This window comes from Limanda limanda, chromosome 19 (genome assembly GCF_963576545.1).
Source record: "Limanda limanda chromosome 19, fLimLim1.1, whole genome shotgun sequence".
Classification (NCBI taxonomy): domain Eukaryota; kingdom Metazoa; phylum Chordata; class Actinopteri; order Pleuronectiformes; family Pleuronectidae; genus Limanda; species Limanda limanda.
In genome coordinates, this window is record NC_083654.1 from 20,760,269 (window position 1) to 20,776,359 (window position 16,091).

Genomic DNA, 16,091 nt, shown 5'->3' on the forward strand with positions numbered 1-16,091 from the left:
GGCCACAGAGTGAAGGAAGTTTGAAAATGGCCAAAAAAGTGATAAGAGGAGAAAGAAGTGAGAGGAGGAGAAGCAGCGAGAAGGAGATGGAATCAGAAACGATTCATTTCCACAGAGCTGGACTCCAACCAGCCGGTGCAGACTCAGCCGAGCGGCTCAGAGAAACCAGACGAGAGGAGGAGAAGGAGGAAACTTCTTCTTCCTGCAGCTCGGACCAACATGTCCATCACTTCCACTAAACCCAGTCCACTGCCTGCTACTGGTTTCAGGGTCAAGCTTCACAACCAGTTATTTGCTGCTGTTAAATATCCTGTGGATGTTTTGGGGTTTTTCTGATTTCATTGCTTTTCAATCCTCCACTTGTGTGTCAAATAAAAGTGAACAGACACACACACAGTTACTGTTAGTTGGCATCACTGAGGGTTTTTATTAAACCACAGTGATGCTAATACAGCTGAAATTAATTCTGAAATTATATATCCAGCGTTTGAAGGTTGAAATTTTAATCCAAGAAAAATGCTGAATCTCTGTGTAATATAAGGATTCGGTTTCAAAAGACTGAGTCACCAGCTCACACACTGGATATCAAACCATTTACACCACTAACGTCAAAAATTTGAGGTGTTTTGGTTTCTCAGTAAAATCTGTAAAACATCTGGTGTGATTATGATGTGTATTTTATAATTAAGTTAATTGTTTTTATGTTTTTCTCCTGTAAAGTGTCTTTGGACTTTGTTTTAAAAAAACTATACAAATAAAATGTACTCTCTTACTATTCTAATTCTTCTTCTTATTATTAGTATTATTGTTATCTCTGATTACTACCAGTGAGAAAAACTATTTCCACTTTCAAATATAAAAGTCCAGAAATTAAAAAACACAATATTTGAATAGTAAAAGTAAAAGTGAACAGAGGGAGGAAATAAATCAAATGAGCTTCATCATTCATACAAGTGAAAGTAAATCATCCTGCACCAGCTTCTCTAATACGTTCATTTCTCCTATTTTACAGTTTGACGGCTGTCGGCAATCACCCAGATAGAAACTGACAACTGGCATCAGATCGATTATGTCAGATTACGTCAAGTTGACAGAAAAAAAACAAAAATCAAAACAAAGCAGCTGTGATTCCTTGCATCTGAGGGTGTGTGATTTGGATATGACTGTGACTCAGCGTTTTCCCTCTTTGACTTTCTCTCTGCGTCTGGTTGAGGCTCGGGTCCAATCCGACTTCCACCGAGTGCAACGGGAGAAGAAGCTTTTTGTTTCAGTCAAAAATAAATGATGTGAAGTCACAGGTGGTTGTTTTTGGTCGACAGGTCAAAGGTCAAATCTCTCGTTAGATTCACTCACAGCTCTGCAGCTCGTCTCTGTGTCTTAGAATCAAGCGTCTCTGTTACAGATCATCCTCCTGCTTCTCCCCACAGACTGGATTTAAATCCCCCGGGGGTTTAACTGACCTGTATTATTGGTCATTAACCCCGCCTCCTCCATGTTAGCAGATGGGACACGCTGTACAACACGTTGGGTCGTCCTCACCCACCAGGAGCCGGGAAATTAAAGTGACAGATAAATAAATTGGGAGCAAAAAGGTCAAGAACGAGTCATAATTAAGCGTTGACTCTTTAAATCAGACAGTCTGCTCTTAACGGACTCATTCAAACCGACAGAAAATTGGACACTTAGGTTCAGATTTCAGTTTCTGCTCCCACATCCTTGGAGGGGGGGGGGGGGGGAGCAGGCAACCGGGGTTAACTGTGTGATCACTACATTTAATCATTTCTCTGTTGCTCAGGTCTGAAAGCAGGTGACCGCTGCCTCTCGTGTGGAGAGACGAGCCATCAGGCATAAATTAAGATTGAAGGCGTTATTATCACTGTGATGCTCACAAGGGAGAGAGGAGGTTTCAAAGATTCATAGAATGACATTTTTAATTAAAAAAATATCTTCATTTTCACTGCTACTTGGCAATATTGCAGTTTTGGCCGTTTGAGGGGAGTAACTATTGACGGATATCATTAAATGTGAGAAACTGGATATAAATATTACAACAACACTGGAAATAAACGAGATGTGCAGGCTTGAAGTTGTAATGAAGGTAAAATCTAATTCATGTCATCATTATCTATTATATTCTGTGTGTTAATCACCTCTCTGTCATTATTTATACTTAAAATGCAGCAGTGTGTGAACGTTTCATTTGCAATTGAGGGAACATGAGGAAAAACAAGAGCTCAGTTACTTTAAGAGCTAATAAAAAGTAGAGATCCACAGAAATAATTGTATTCAATATTGCGAGATACGGCTATTTTTTTTTTTGCTGTGTTTTTTATGTTTTTTTGAATATCTGAATCAACATCTTGATTAAAAAATAAATCATGAAAACTTTAAGGACTCAAATCAATGATTCTGTGCAAAATAATTGGATGTAAGGGAACTCTCAGGTCTCTGCAGAGATGTGTCCTCTGCTGAAAATATAGATTTTAGCTGCATTATTTCTCCCTCCAGTGTTTCCCAGACAATCTGAGAAACCATTCATCACATTATTATCGTCTACGTGTAACTCATGAGTGAATAATGACGGATTCAGGACTACAACATGTGATATCAATCACCGGGGGATTTGATGCATTTCACACGCAGCGACGTCGTTAAACAGGTCAACACCATTAAGATCCTGCGCTCGTGACATTCAAACATGACAATAAAAAGCAGAAAACGCCATCGTAACTCTCGGGATGTGGCGTGGAGGAGCGGGGGGGGGGCAGAGGCAGAGCGGAGCTGGCAGTGAGGGGGGGGGGCTCATCCAGCGCTCACCGGGAAGCTGAATTACCGGTAATTGGCATTTGACAGCTCATAATTACGGCATTTTGCGTCGGCTTTTCAGTAACAGGACACTGATCAACAATGTGGTGGAGGGAAGGAGAGAGGAGATTGGCTGTCACGAGGACGGCTTTGGTCACACACGCACACACAGTAACACACACACACACACCGACACACACACACACAGAGTAACTGTTAGCTGGCAGTCAGACGCTCCTGGCATCACTGAGGGTTTTTATTAAACCACAGTGATGCTAATACAGCTGAAATTAATTCTGAAATGACATATCCAGTGTTTGAAGGTTGAAATTTTAATCCAAGAAAAATGCTGAATCTCTGTGTGATATCGCACGTTAAGGATTCGGTTTCAAAATACTGTGTCACCAGCTCACACACTGGATATCAAACCATTTACACGATTAACGTCAATGTGTTTTAAATATATCACCATCTTCCCTTGAGAGAAAAATTTGAGGTGTTTTGGTTTCTCTGTAAAATCTGTAAAACATCTGGTGTGATTATAATGTGTATTTTATAATTAAGTAATTTTTTCTCCTGTAAAGTGTCTGTGAACTTTGTTTGAAGCACTATACAAATAAAATGTACAGCCTTATAATTCTAATTCTTATTATTATTATTATCTCTGATTACTACCAGTGAGAATAACTATTTCCACTTTCAAATATATAAGTCCAGTAGTTAAAAAACACAATATTTGAATAGATTTAGATTTATTGTAATATTAATGAGCAGCTGACGCCTCAGATCACTGTCACGTTCACGCTGTGGGTTCTTTTTTTATTTATTTTTTTGCCATGTTGCCATTTGACGACCCATTACCTCCAGTTATGATGATTTCATTTTCCCTCTGGCTTGGATTGAAGGGCTGTATAATCCCCTGTGAGCTGAGGAGACGATACGGCCTCAGGGATTATGAAACCATCTTCAAATCCCGCTGGACTATCTCTCCAGAAGACGTTATTCACTCCTGAGAAGTTGGTATTCTGCTGTTCTCAGCTGCTCGTTCACCCGCGTGATTGGGGCGTCAGGGCAGGTCTACAGTTACAGTGTGTGTCTGTGTGTGTGTGGGGGGGGGGGGGGGAGTTACCAGTAATTGGTATTTAACACTAAATTGCCAGCGTTCTGACGATCTCTGTTAGACGAGCGTGTGATTTCTCCCTCACACCCGCTGGCTCGGCTCCTCCAGGAGGACGAGGAGCTGCTGGTGTCCTGATGAGTGGGTGGATGTGTAATTTAGTCACACTTTGCAAATTGCAGGGCAAGTTAATGTAGAAAGCTTTCCACTTCCACCTACTCAGGTGTATGAGCCGAGCATCTGGGATATAAACGGTCAGATTAAAGCACAGTGGTGGCAACCGGAGTCAGACCTCCGGCCCCGGCTATTTGCATGGGAACAAATTATATAGTAAAGTAGTGAAAGTGCAACTCCACATGCATCCACTCACAGTAACAGGTCAATTTAGTCCTTAAGTACTTTGCTTTATTCATATACGTTAGTTCCAATGCTAACTCTGGAAAATGCACTTTCACATGACATGTAGCTTCTCACACATTAGAGTTTAAACGCTCCTGTGATATTTAACTCTAGTTTTCAGTTTCTACTCTATTAAAGCAGCACTGGGCCACGTGTTGACCTTGAAGCAGCAGCTGCTGAGGAATCACACCGGACCTCCGACGTCCTGAAACAGACTTGGAAGCGATCGGGATGATTCCCCAGCTCCGGGATCAGAGGAGGAAATTCTCCTTGTTCCTGAAGAGGGACTTCTCAGGAATGGATGAACCCGATGTGTTCTGGTTTTAAAGAAGTTAAAAAGGACCAGAAAATCATCCTCACTGATGAGGAATTAAAAAACGCATATGATAAATATGCACTTGATGTGCAAAGCCTTTAAAGTCCCTAAAAGCCAGAGTTTATCTCCAGTCCAGGTGAGTTTCACTGAGTGGGATTACACAGTCAGACACCGAGTCCAACAGGATTAATAACACGTGTGGCTCAGTGGAAGTTGCTTTAATATACTCAAAACACTTTAAAGTGTCTTTTCCCTCCCTGTGCATATACACAGATTTACACTGAAGCCTTGTTGGCACCAAAGCTGAATTTCTCTTCATCTTTATTCTTTAGGGTTAGTTTAATAGTGTAGAACAGCCAAATAAAGCAAATCAAAAACCAATGTTGAAAGAAAGTGCCCTGACATGGAGGTGAGGCAGAAGTTATGACACCCGACACGACATGAGCAGGAATGAGCTTCTGACTTTTAACAAAGAGGCTGGTTTGAGTCCAGGAGCCTTTTCTTGCGATGCAGGTTCACAGAGTTAACTGGACGTGTTTGATGAGTAAAGTTCAGAACAGCCTTTAAAGCTGGAACATGATGAGGAGTGAAGCTGCAGCTGCTCGTGTCCACACAACAGTGGGAGAAAGGCCTCTGGACAGACAAGAGACGTCCTTTCTTCCTTCAACAAACACTACTGAGGTGTCCTCGAGCAACACGTTCAACCTCTGACAGCTCCTCAGTGAACGCTGGTGAAAGACTGAAGCCGCTGATCCCAGGTGTGAACCAACCAGGCTGTTTGAATATGGATGTGCAAGCTGCTGACGGAGGCAAAGCTTCACTGGAGGAAACAAAGTCCAAGTAAAGTTCAGCTCTGCTTGTTTGCACGAGTTTCATCAGGTGTTCTCCCCGTGTGATGCACTGAGAGACGTGTGTAATCTATAATGAAAGTCTTCCCACCGCAGGTCACACCTACACATTAAATAATAAGAGCAGCAGCAGGGGAGGGAACAGCGGCTTCAGGGTCTCAGGCGCTGAGCTCCTCCTGCAAACACAAACACAAGGACACACACTTTCTGAAAGGCGGTGACATCCAGAGAGTTTCACTGGGAGAAGATTGACTGGGCTCGTTCTCAGGGAGGACAAAAGGTTAAGGGTGGGGGGGGTAGCGGAGCGTGACGGCGTCCATATGCTGCTGCAACGCATTAAATCATACATCTCTGTCATATCTCCACAGAAAACAGGATCCACCGCACCGTGTCCGTGGCTTTTGTTCATCGCTGCCTGTTAAACGTGGGCGTGTCTTCTCAGGGCCCTGCGTCGTGGATCAAGGCAGCGCCGCTCTCCTCAGACTCCAGCTGAAGAACACGCCTTCCCCTTATCTGATCGCTCCTACTCGCATTCTGCCGCTGAGATCAAAGGCCAGCGAGGAATTCATCAAAAGGAATTATTCAAAAAATGAAATGAGCAGAAGAGGATCAAGATATAAGAGATGTAGCCCTGAACAAATTGGATGCTTATCCAATATTGGCAGAAAGGACGAGAGCAAAGGCAAAACTGAGCACAAAGGGAGGAACATGAGAGAAGGTTCAGAAGCGACTGAAGGTTCTCCATCTTATTTCTGTGTTGTACTGTCGGTTAAATCAGGGAATTAACAAACGGTGCAAACAAAGAACAAGATTTTACTTTACAAAACATCATTTTAAATCCATGTGCACGACAGCAATACTTAAAAAGCAGGTCCAGTAACATCCATTAAATCCTGTTCCCAGAAAACCATCCTAAGAGAAAAGATGCTGGAGGAACACACGAGCACATCAACCAAGGTTCAGCTCTTTAACAAAACACCTAATAGAATTTAAATGTTTTACTATTGATGATTACTTTCTTTAATGAGCAGATCCAGTATCAGTTCCCAGAGACCTCACATAATCAACCATCCAAAACACAAAGTTACTAAACCCAGAAACACTGAGGAAACATCAGCAGGGATCCACTTTCACACTTGTCTCTGCTTCCTCTGCCTGCAACACTCAGATTTCATCATCCTGAGGAACCTGGCTCCCGGCTGTGTGAGACACATCGTCCCTGTTCATATATTCTCAAACCTCTCAGTCAGAAACACTCCATCACTCGCCTCAACTACGCCCATAATGTATAATCCCTCAAATGAAATGTACGTAGAGGAAAATGCAGACCTAGAGAAAAGGACTTTGAAATTGATTTGTCTCAGCTCAAAACAAAACCATGTGACTGCCAACTGAAGCTATAAATATGCAAAATGGATTAATGCAACAGGAATTTTAATTATCAATTACAGGAGGAAAATAAGAAGCTGAAAACATTTTTTACATTTTACAAGCAAATAACCCAGTTTACCCACATTGGGATTTTCTTTTCAGTTTTTCTAAAGAAGGAATCCACTTGTGACTCGTCAGCTCTGGGACGGCTGAGACTCTCGGATGTGGACGGGTGGATTCACACAATGGGGGGGGTGGATCTGGCTCATTTCATCTCAAAGCAGGCAGGTCCATTTTAACAAGCGCTCTGCAGCAGGAACACTAAGACTAAGAGAGTAATGTGGCCAGCGGAGCACGGAGCCCTAATTACTGAGAGCTTCTGCCAGAGCGAGAAGCAAGTGGCAAATCACAGGATTACAAAGCTGAACGCAAATTAATAAGCGAAGATCAAGAGACAAACGCCGACTTCAGCACTTCTGCCTCTGACAAGAACTGGATCAGAGGTGGGGGGGGGGGAACTGGGGCTCAATACGCACAAAAACAACTGGAAATACATTATTAAAGATTTACATTTGTACCTTGAGGCGTGTTCAATACAAGCTGCTCTGAAGAGCTACACCTAGGGTTGTAAAGGGGCGGAAAGTTTCCGGTAAACTTTCTGGAAACTTTCCACTGGAAGTTAAGCTCGGGAATTTTGGGAATTTTGAAGGAAGAACTAAGCAAATTAAACACTGAGCAATAAAAACATCATTCAAAACTCTATTTTAAAGATGTATGGAATGCAGCACACACTGCACGTTGAGTTCCAACCCTCCACTGTGCATTCTTCCATCACATGCACAGATAACTCCCAGCATGCTTCACTCTACAGCAGGGCTACTGAGGCCTGCTGTAGAGTGAAGGACTAGTCAGGTAAGTTTCCATGATATTACTGGGAAAATATATTAGCATGCTGATTGAGGATTGTTCATCTGTTCATCTAGCCTATTTCCATTCATTTATCCATCAATTGTAAAATATGTTTACAGAAGATTCCAATTGTTTGGCTAACTATTTATATCTCTGGCATTGCATTAGTGTTTTTTTACAAACTTTTTTCTCATCTTATTCTACAGAACAATGCAACGTGCACTATCTCATGTGTGGAGACATTTCACCCCATCCAATGTAGAAGGAAAGGCTGTGTACATTTGCAAATACTGTGCAAAGACCTATGTTAAGAATGACACAACGATGCAGAAGCATATAGTCAAGTGCCCAAAGTTTCCTCAGGGCTGAAATCAGCCTATGACAAAACAAAATCTTTATATCTATGTCTGTATATGACAAGGTAAATACAGTTAGTATAAATTACCCACAACATTTCCTGTTCATTCCCGTTAATTCCCGTATATTCCCGTTAATTCCCATGCAAAGTTTCCAAGTTTGAATATTCCCGAAATTTTGCAACCCTAGCTACACCCACTTGAAGTCAAAATGCAGAGTTCCCTTAACAAACATGAAAAGATCAGGACTTTCAGGCAGAAAGAGAGAGAGAGAGAGAGAGAGAGAGAGAGAGAGAGAGAGAGAGAGAGAGAGAGAGAGAGAGAGAGAGAGAGAGAGAGAGAGAGAGAGAGAGAGAGAGAGAGAGAGAGAGAGAGAGAGAGGGGGAAGAAACATTATGTGATGTCAGAGGATCTGATTCTGTGGGAAGCGCTGCTCGCTCCACCCGGGGTCAGTGATCATAACACCCGGACACTCAGGGCCAGTGTTCCCACTACAGAGATCACAGGCACCAAACCCATTAGCTGACGAGTGCTATCAACTCCTACAGGTTAACATAAAACTAAAACAACAGCTGAATTAAACCTTGACCTGAGCAGAGTCAAACTGAGAGAATGGAAGAGGGATCAGTGACTGCAGCGCTGCAGGATCCAGACGGGACATCGATCAGCGACCCGGCTGAACCAGTGCTTCCTCACTGGGAGTTTCACTTCCTGTTCAGCCGCCACCACCTCGCTCCCTCGTGTTTCCTCTGCCTGGTTTTGTTTGTTGGTCCCGTTTCTGGTTTGGAGATTTTCCTGATTGCATCCATTGTTCTGATCGCCTGCTTTTCTCTTTGCCCTTCTGTCTGCTACCGAAAAAAGAACTGAGTGCTTATTTTATATTTTCAGCTGAGCTATGTTTCTACCAATTTAAATCTGGTTAAATTCAAACATAAGAGTACTGGTGGACTTAAATTTAATTCCGACATTGTCAAAGAGTGTGATTCATGTCCTCGTCTGACTGGCTCATGTTTTATTTGCTTAGAAATCAGCTCATTTGATCAGACACTTCTCTGATCCTGGTTTATTGTAATAAAGATGAATGTGAGTGAGTCGTGGAGAAAACTCAGAGCTGACGTGACATTCAGATTCTGAAAGCTTCCTGCAGAACACGACCTTGGACTCGGCTTCCGTCTTCACCGTTCTCTGCAAACCACTCGCTCGTATGCAAAAACCAATATGAGAAAAATCACCCGCCGTCACAAATGCAAATATTACCATTTCTCATAAGATAACCTATAGATGCAATATGAAACTGTCTGGTGGAGTCGGCTCTGCTGGAGCACATGAGGTGACCTGAGACCAGCAGCAGCACGGAACCTGTGCAGACTGAAGGAAGGATAGAAGTAAAACAGAAGAAGAACGGAGAAGAAAACTCCTCCACACAAGAGTGAGATAAGGAAACAGAAGAGAAGAGCAGAGCAGGGCAGGAGGGCCGGGTATCGAACTTTCAGAGAATCACTTGGATTCTATCAAATATTGACGTTCCTATGATGAGCTCCATCTTTTCACCGAGATCGTTTGCAAATAAAATTGACATCTCAGCATTAACATCCATCTGCTTTAACACGGCCCTCACAATCTTCCACTATCGTGAAACAGCTCCAAGTGAGAAAATATCAAGAAGTAAAAAGCTGAAACAGGTTAATTCACATTTATGGAGGAAGCTGCATGTGAAGGGTTTTGTAAACACGGATGAGAAAAAGACGGGAAGAGTTTTGTCTCTTTGAGTTCTGAACTGAAGAGAGACGAGAAGAAATGGAGGCAGACCTGTAGGGGGGGGGGCAGGACATTGTGTACCAGGACATTATCGTCTGAAATTACATCGGATATAATCTCTGCTACAATTCAATTCAGACCCTGGTTCACTATTAGTCTCTCGCTCGACCAACTACAACTGATTTCATATCCTGGAACCCATCCTCTCTCTCTCTCTCTCTCTTTCCCTCTCTCCCTTTCTCTCTCTCTCCCCTGACTTGGTGCAGTGATGACAACTCAACCATATAAAGTGTGTGTGTGTGTGTGTCTGTGTGTGTGTGTGTGTGTGTGTGTGTGTGTGTGTGTGTGTGTGTGTGTGTGTGTGTGTGTGTGTGTGTGTGTGTGTGTGTGTGTGTGTGTGTGTGTGTGTGTGTGACCTCTCCAAATCTATTATCTCTGCAGGTATCGAGATCGCAGCCAACAGTCGAGCACACTGACCAATCATTGACAACATAGTCTGGCGTTGTGCGTTTGTATGTGTGTGTGTGTGTGTACGTGCATTTATGTGGGTGTGTTTTTGATCTCTGGCTGTCCTTGCCGTGCCCCCCCCTCTCCCCATCTCTGTCTGTCTCTCCAGTGTAAACACACACACGACACACAGGGCGGCCTATGTTGGCAGAAGCAGTCAAAACGCACACACACACACACACACACACACACACACACACACACACACACACACACACACACACACACACACACACACACACACACACACACACACACACACACACACACACACACACACACACACACACACACATACTGAGAGCCCCCAGCTGTTTTCCGTCTCCCTCCTGTCAGACTGATGGACACTAAGCAGACTGATCTCCTCAACTCGAGCCGTCAGCCTCTCCTCCTCCTCTTCCTCCTCTTGCTCTCTGGCTGACTCCTCCCTCCCTTCCCCTTCTCTACCTCCTTCCCCATTCTCTCTTTCTTTTCGTCCGCCCGCTGCTCTTCTGTGTCGGTTAAAAACTAAACTCAGAAAGAGGCGGAGCTGCATCTCTCATCCTGCATCAGGTGGGATCTGCTCTGAGGGACGATTAGTGATGACGTGACCCAAACATCATCCATCCTGCTTATTCTCTAAAGTTCACAAATACACAATGAGCCTTGTAGCTGCAGCTCCACACACTGTTGTGTCCCTGTGAGGCCTCGGGCTTCATGCTCACATTAACATGCTGATGTTTAGCAGGTGGTTCCACTTCCTGCTCTAATGCAGCTTTGACCCTGCTCTCTCTCCTCCGTCGCTCGCCCAGCTCATCACGCCTCTCGCCACCCGTCCGCCGGCCGCTGCGCTCAGACAATCAGTCGCCACATCCTGCTTCCAGTGTGACTTCATCAGCCTCGGGGGGGGGGGGCAGACTAAACCGATGCAGTGGGCGGTGAAGCTGCTGCCGCATATTTATGTTTCCCTTAGAAAATGTGAGTTCACATCAAATGTCTCAATTTAGCGTCAGCTGCGTTAGATGCAGAACCCAGAGGGAAGAGAGAGAGGAAACAGGAGCAGACGATTTTATTCTTTGGTCTGGGACAATTTATTTAAATTCTTAAATTCTTAAAAAGAATGAGATTGAGAGAGAATGAGAGTTTCTGCCAAAAGGAATCCTGTGAACGGAGCCGACGGCCACGAGGAGCAGATCCCGGTTCTCGGATAATTCCTCAAAATCCCGTCATTAAGCTGCAGATCCACAATAAGACCTTGAGAGGACAAACACATTATGTGTATTATGGGAACTAACAGCAATGTGGCAGACGGATTATGAAAATACTATTTAGGAAAATGTTCAGCAAATCAAGTTAGAAATCGAGTCGTTTTCACGTAGATTTCTATAGAGACGACGAGTGGAGTCGCCCTCTATTGGTCATTTGAGAGAATACAGACTACTGACTGGCTCGGGTTCGGCCCCATAAAATAATCTTCATGTTACAGTGAACAATAAAAACAGGGTTGGAGAGAATCCTCGTGTGTGTGGACACAATCCTCCAGAGCCCAGGAGGAGACGACCGAACCCTGGACTCAACCCCACCCGACACCTTTGACCTGGACCCCCCCCCCCCCTGAGAGTCAGGCCTTATCTCCCACCATCCCTAAGGCTCTAGAAGCCGAATGGGAACAAATCCATGAGACCTTTTCAGGAATGTCGTGTGAATCCTCCTCATCCGCAGATTAACGCCGGTGGTTTTGGAATCAGACCTGAGAAAAAACTGTTTTCAGAGGAACATTAAGTATAAATCATCCAGACTTTTAAACTCCTCTGAACTGCAATAACTCCACCAAACCAGCACCCTGGCATATCTGCATATTTGCACCAGCACCGTAATAAGCATATTTGAATATTTGCACTACTGCACAAATTGAACTATTGTTGTTTTATTTTTCTCCTTATCTGTAAAGATATATATTTAGATATATATTTTATTTTCTATTTTAAATTTTTGATATTCTATTTTATTCTATTTTATTGATATTCTATTTTATTGATATTCTATTTTATTGATATTCTATTTTATTCTATTTTATACTATTTCTATTTTTATTTTATTTTTTTTGGTTGCAACTACTGAGCATTGCTTAAAGAGAGCCTGTGACCCAAGTGTTTCAACGCCAGCGACTGCTTCATGTTGTCTCTGTGCATTTGACAATAAAAATCTTGAATCTTGAATATCTACATGATAGGAGAAATAATAGAATAATTAATAACACACAGAGACGACCTCAGACAGTTCCACGACTGACAGAATGTAATTTATCAAGCTGCTGGAGACACAGTCCCTCTCTCTCTCCCTGCTTGTCTTCTGTCTGTAGGCCTGTCGCTCGCCCTCACCTTCCCTCGGGCTCGTTCAGCTGTCTCAACTCCGCCTCCCGGCTTCTCCTCTGCGCCTCCTCCTCCTCTCTGCGTCTCCCTCTTTGTCGCTGCTGCCCCCCCCCCTTCCTCTCAAGGTCAGCCCGCCGCTCTCCATCTCTCTCAGATACCCATTGTCCCTCCACCGCTCTCTCTCTCTCCCACTCTCTCCCTCTTTCATCTCCATTATTCTGTGCGCACCTCTTCATCATCTCTACTTTTCTCTGCTTTCATCTGCTCCTGGCCCCGAGTCGCCCGGCTCCACATCCAGAGGCCTAATGCTCCTCTCATTGCTCCTCTCATTGCTCCTCTCATTGCTCCTCTCATTGCTCCTCTCAGCTCTGCTCCTTGTGTCTCAGTCTGTTGTCTACTCTCTCCTCTCAGACACATTTTGTTTTCCTGTAAATCTCCCACAGGAGCAATCGCCCACATGATCTCATGTCACCAAGAGATGGAACAATCTTAGTTTGTCCCTTGAAGACGGGAACTTATTTAAAAAGATTCTGTACCTGTGTTCTTCGTCCTCTGACCATTAACAACCTGCTAAAGTAACAAAACACTCCCTGCTTTATTAATTATTCTATTAAAATACACATTTTCCCTCAACCCCTTTCCACCAAGTCAGTTCAAGACCCTTTTCACTGGGATCATCGTGATGTTGTGCTTGAAGTTGGTCCTGATGTTGCCTGGAAATCAGAGATGTATTTACGTGGCTCTGTGGCGGCTGCAGGTCGTGGAAAATCAAACTGCTTCTTAAAAAGTTGGATCAACTCCTGGCACCTGGTTCACCCTGACTCAGTTATCTGTTCCTCCAATTACACCTCTCACCCAACAGGACAAGCACCTCGTCAATTCACCAACTCGAGAATGTAGATTTCATGTCTGAATAAAGTAGTAAATAATAAATATGACTCTGGGTTTACGATTAAATAAAAGCAGGTATTGGATTTGGTCGGATCCAGATAGATTTCTGCCGTCTGCAGGTCTGACTCGTGTGCAGTCGATTTAACGTGAAAGGCGAAAGCAGCACAAGGTTGAATAAGAGTCTTTTTCCACCTTATGAAAGAGAACTGTAATAAACATTTCACTCAGTTATCATCTCTGACGTCTAAAGAAAAACATGGAGCCAAGCTGTCGTCCTCTGAATGTGCTGCAGATAAAGATCTTTCACTGACTTTTCTTTTATAATATTATAGCTTTTAGAAATCTATTCCTCGGTATTGTTCTCGTACACTGAACTGAACTAACCTGTATGAAAGCTGATTGATTCCATTTACTAATTAAAGACACAGATGTCATGTGTTCCATGTGCAGAAAGGGTTGCGACACCATCATTGTCACATCAGCAGCAGCCACTTTACAATATTCTAGATTTGACCCAATTAGTTTCATACGTCTCGTTAGAAATACGCACAAAAAAAGAACCACGTCCAAAACGTCTGAGACGTCCAATTAGTCACTTGAGGATTTCTTTGGATTTCCACTGTGGCAGCAGAGCCTCTCTATCAGTTCTAATAACCAGCATTTACTCTGCTTAGTGAAGTTATTACTGTTCAGGACCTCGGGAAATGGTTTAGTTTGAGTTTTTCTGTAAAGCCGTCACTTTGTAGAATAATAGTTGACGCCGAGACTTTTCTCTTCTTCTTCTTCTTCTGCCAGCAGCAGCAGCAGCAGCAGCAGCAGCAGCAGCAGCAGCAGCAGCAGCAGCAGCAGCAGCAGCAGCAGCAGCAGCAGCAGCGTGTTCCCAGCAGCCATCATCACGAACTCTAAGTGCCTGGGAGTTGATTTTCTCTCGGAGCAAAATATACTGAAGTTCACTGTAATGAGGTAAAAGCAGAAGCTGCCTGAGCAGAAAGAATCTCATCTGAACGCCTGTGGAACAATTTGGAAAATGGTCAGCTGTAATGTACAGTATGATTTGGAGTTAATGGGCTGGAACAGGAAGGGATCACGACCGTCCTGTATTTTCTGTGTTTTTTTTTTGGTTATATATTTATATTTAGCTGCTTCTCTCCCATCATCCAGAGCTCTTTCACCATGTCATCCTATTTTACACTTCTCCGTCACTGTCAAATCTTTTTAACCACTTCACTCCGACTCGTTCTCACTCAGTCTTTTCTTCACTGTCTCTCTCGTTTCTCGCTCTGTCACTCCACATCGCTGCCACTCTTTTTATTTGTATCAATCTGTCCGTACGTCTCTCTCAATCCTCTCTCTCTTCTACACCAGATATTTCTTTTAAATTTTTTTGACACTATTGTTTTTGCACTTTCTCGCCGTCTTTTTCATGGCATCACTTTCTCTCTCTCTGTCCGTGTCGCTGCTCGTTGCTTCGTCACCATCTTTCTCCCGTGTTCTCGATACTCTGCAAAAAAATCTCTCCCTTTATGCCACTTAAATTCCAACACGTGTTCTCCTGTCAGGCCTGCGGCTCTCATGTATGTGTGTGTTTGTATATATGTGCACGTGCGATGTGATTTGGATTGTTTGTGTTGCTAAGCTACAAAGAAAAGCATCATACTGAGGAAATTAAAAAGAGATTTAACGTTTGTTGTGTGACAGATGGTAAATGAAGTGTATGTCGATGCATGAAAACAAATTCCAAGTGTTATTCGAGTGTGAGTGTGTCAGCTACAGTGACAGAGGGAGAGAGAGAGGGGGAGGGAGGGAGGGGGAGGGAGGGAGGGAGGGAGGGAATACCACCGTGTAGGGATTTGAATGTGGTGAAGTGTGAGTGCAGGCATGCGTGCACACATCACAGTGACATACATGTGTGCCTGCATGTAGGTTACGGTGTAAAATGCATCTGTGCAAGTGTGTGGGAGAGAAGAAAGTGTGTGTCTGTTGCTAACTCAGCATGAATCCTTGATACAGAACTTTTGAATAACATGACACACTCACACTCACACACACACACACACTCACACACACTCACACACACAGACACACACTCACACAGCGGTGATGCAAGCGAGCTGGAGAGGTACATTAGTATCTTTGCTCAGGCTCTTCAGAAGCTGCCTCTCACTGCCTCTTACACCATCGTGCATCCCAAACAAAACATGCTGGCAAAAACACGATATATAGGCGAGGACAATAATCCACTTTCCATTTCATAGTCCTGACGTGTATTGTATTTATGTCAAGGTTGGGTCTCACACAAACTGCTGGAATGAACAGGAACGAGGCTGAGTGCAGGAAAAACAGGCAAAGAAGCAGCTGCTGGAATAACTCAGAGTGGTTAAACATCTACAAACATGAAGGATTCATTTTGAACCTCAGGCTTCTTTTGCCGTGGATCAATCACTGCAGGTCACTTGTACAGTT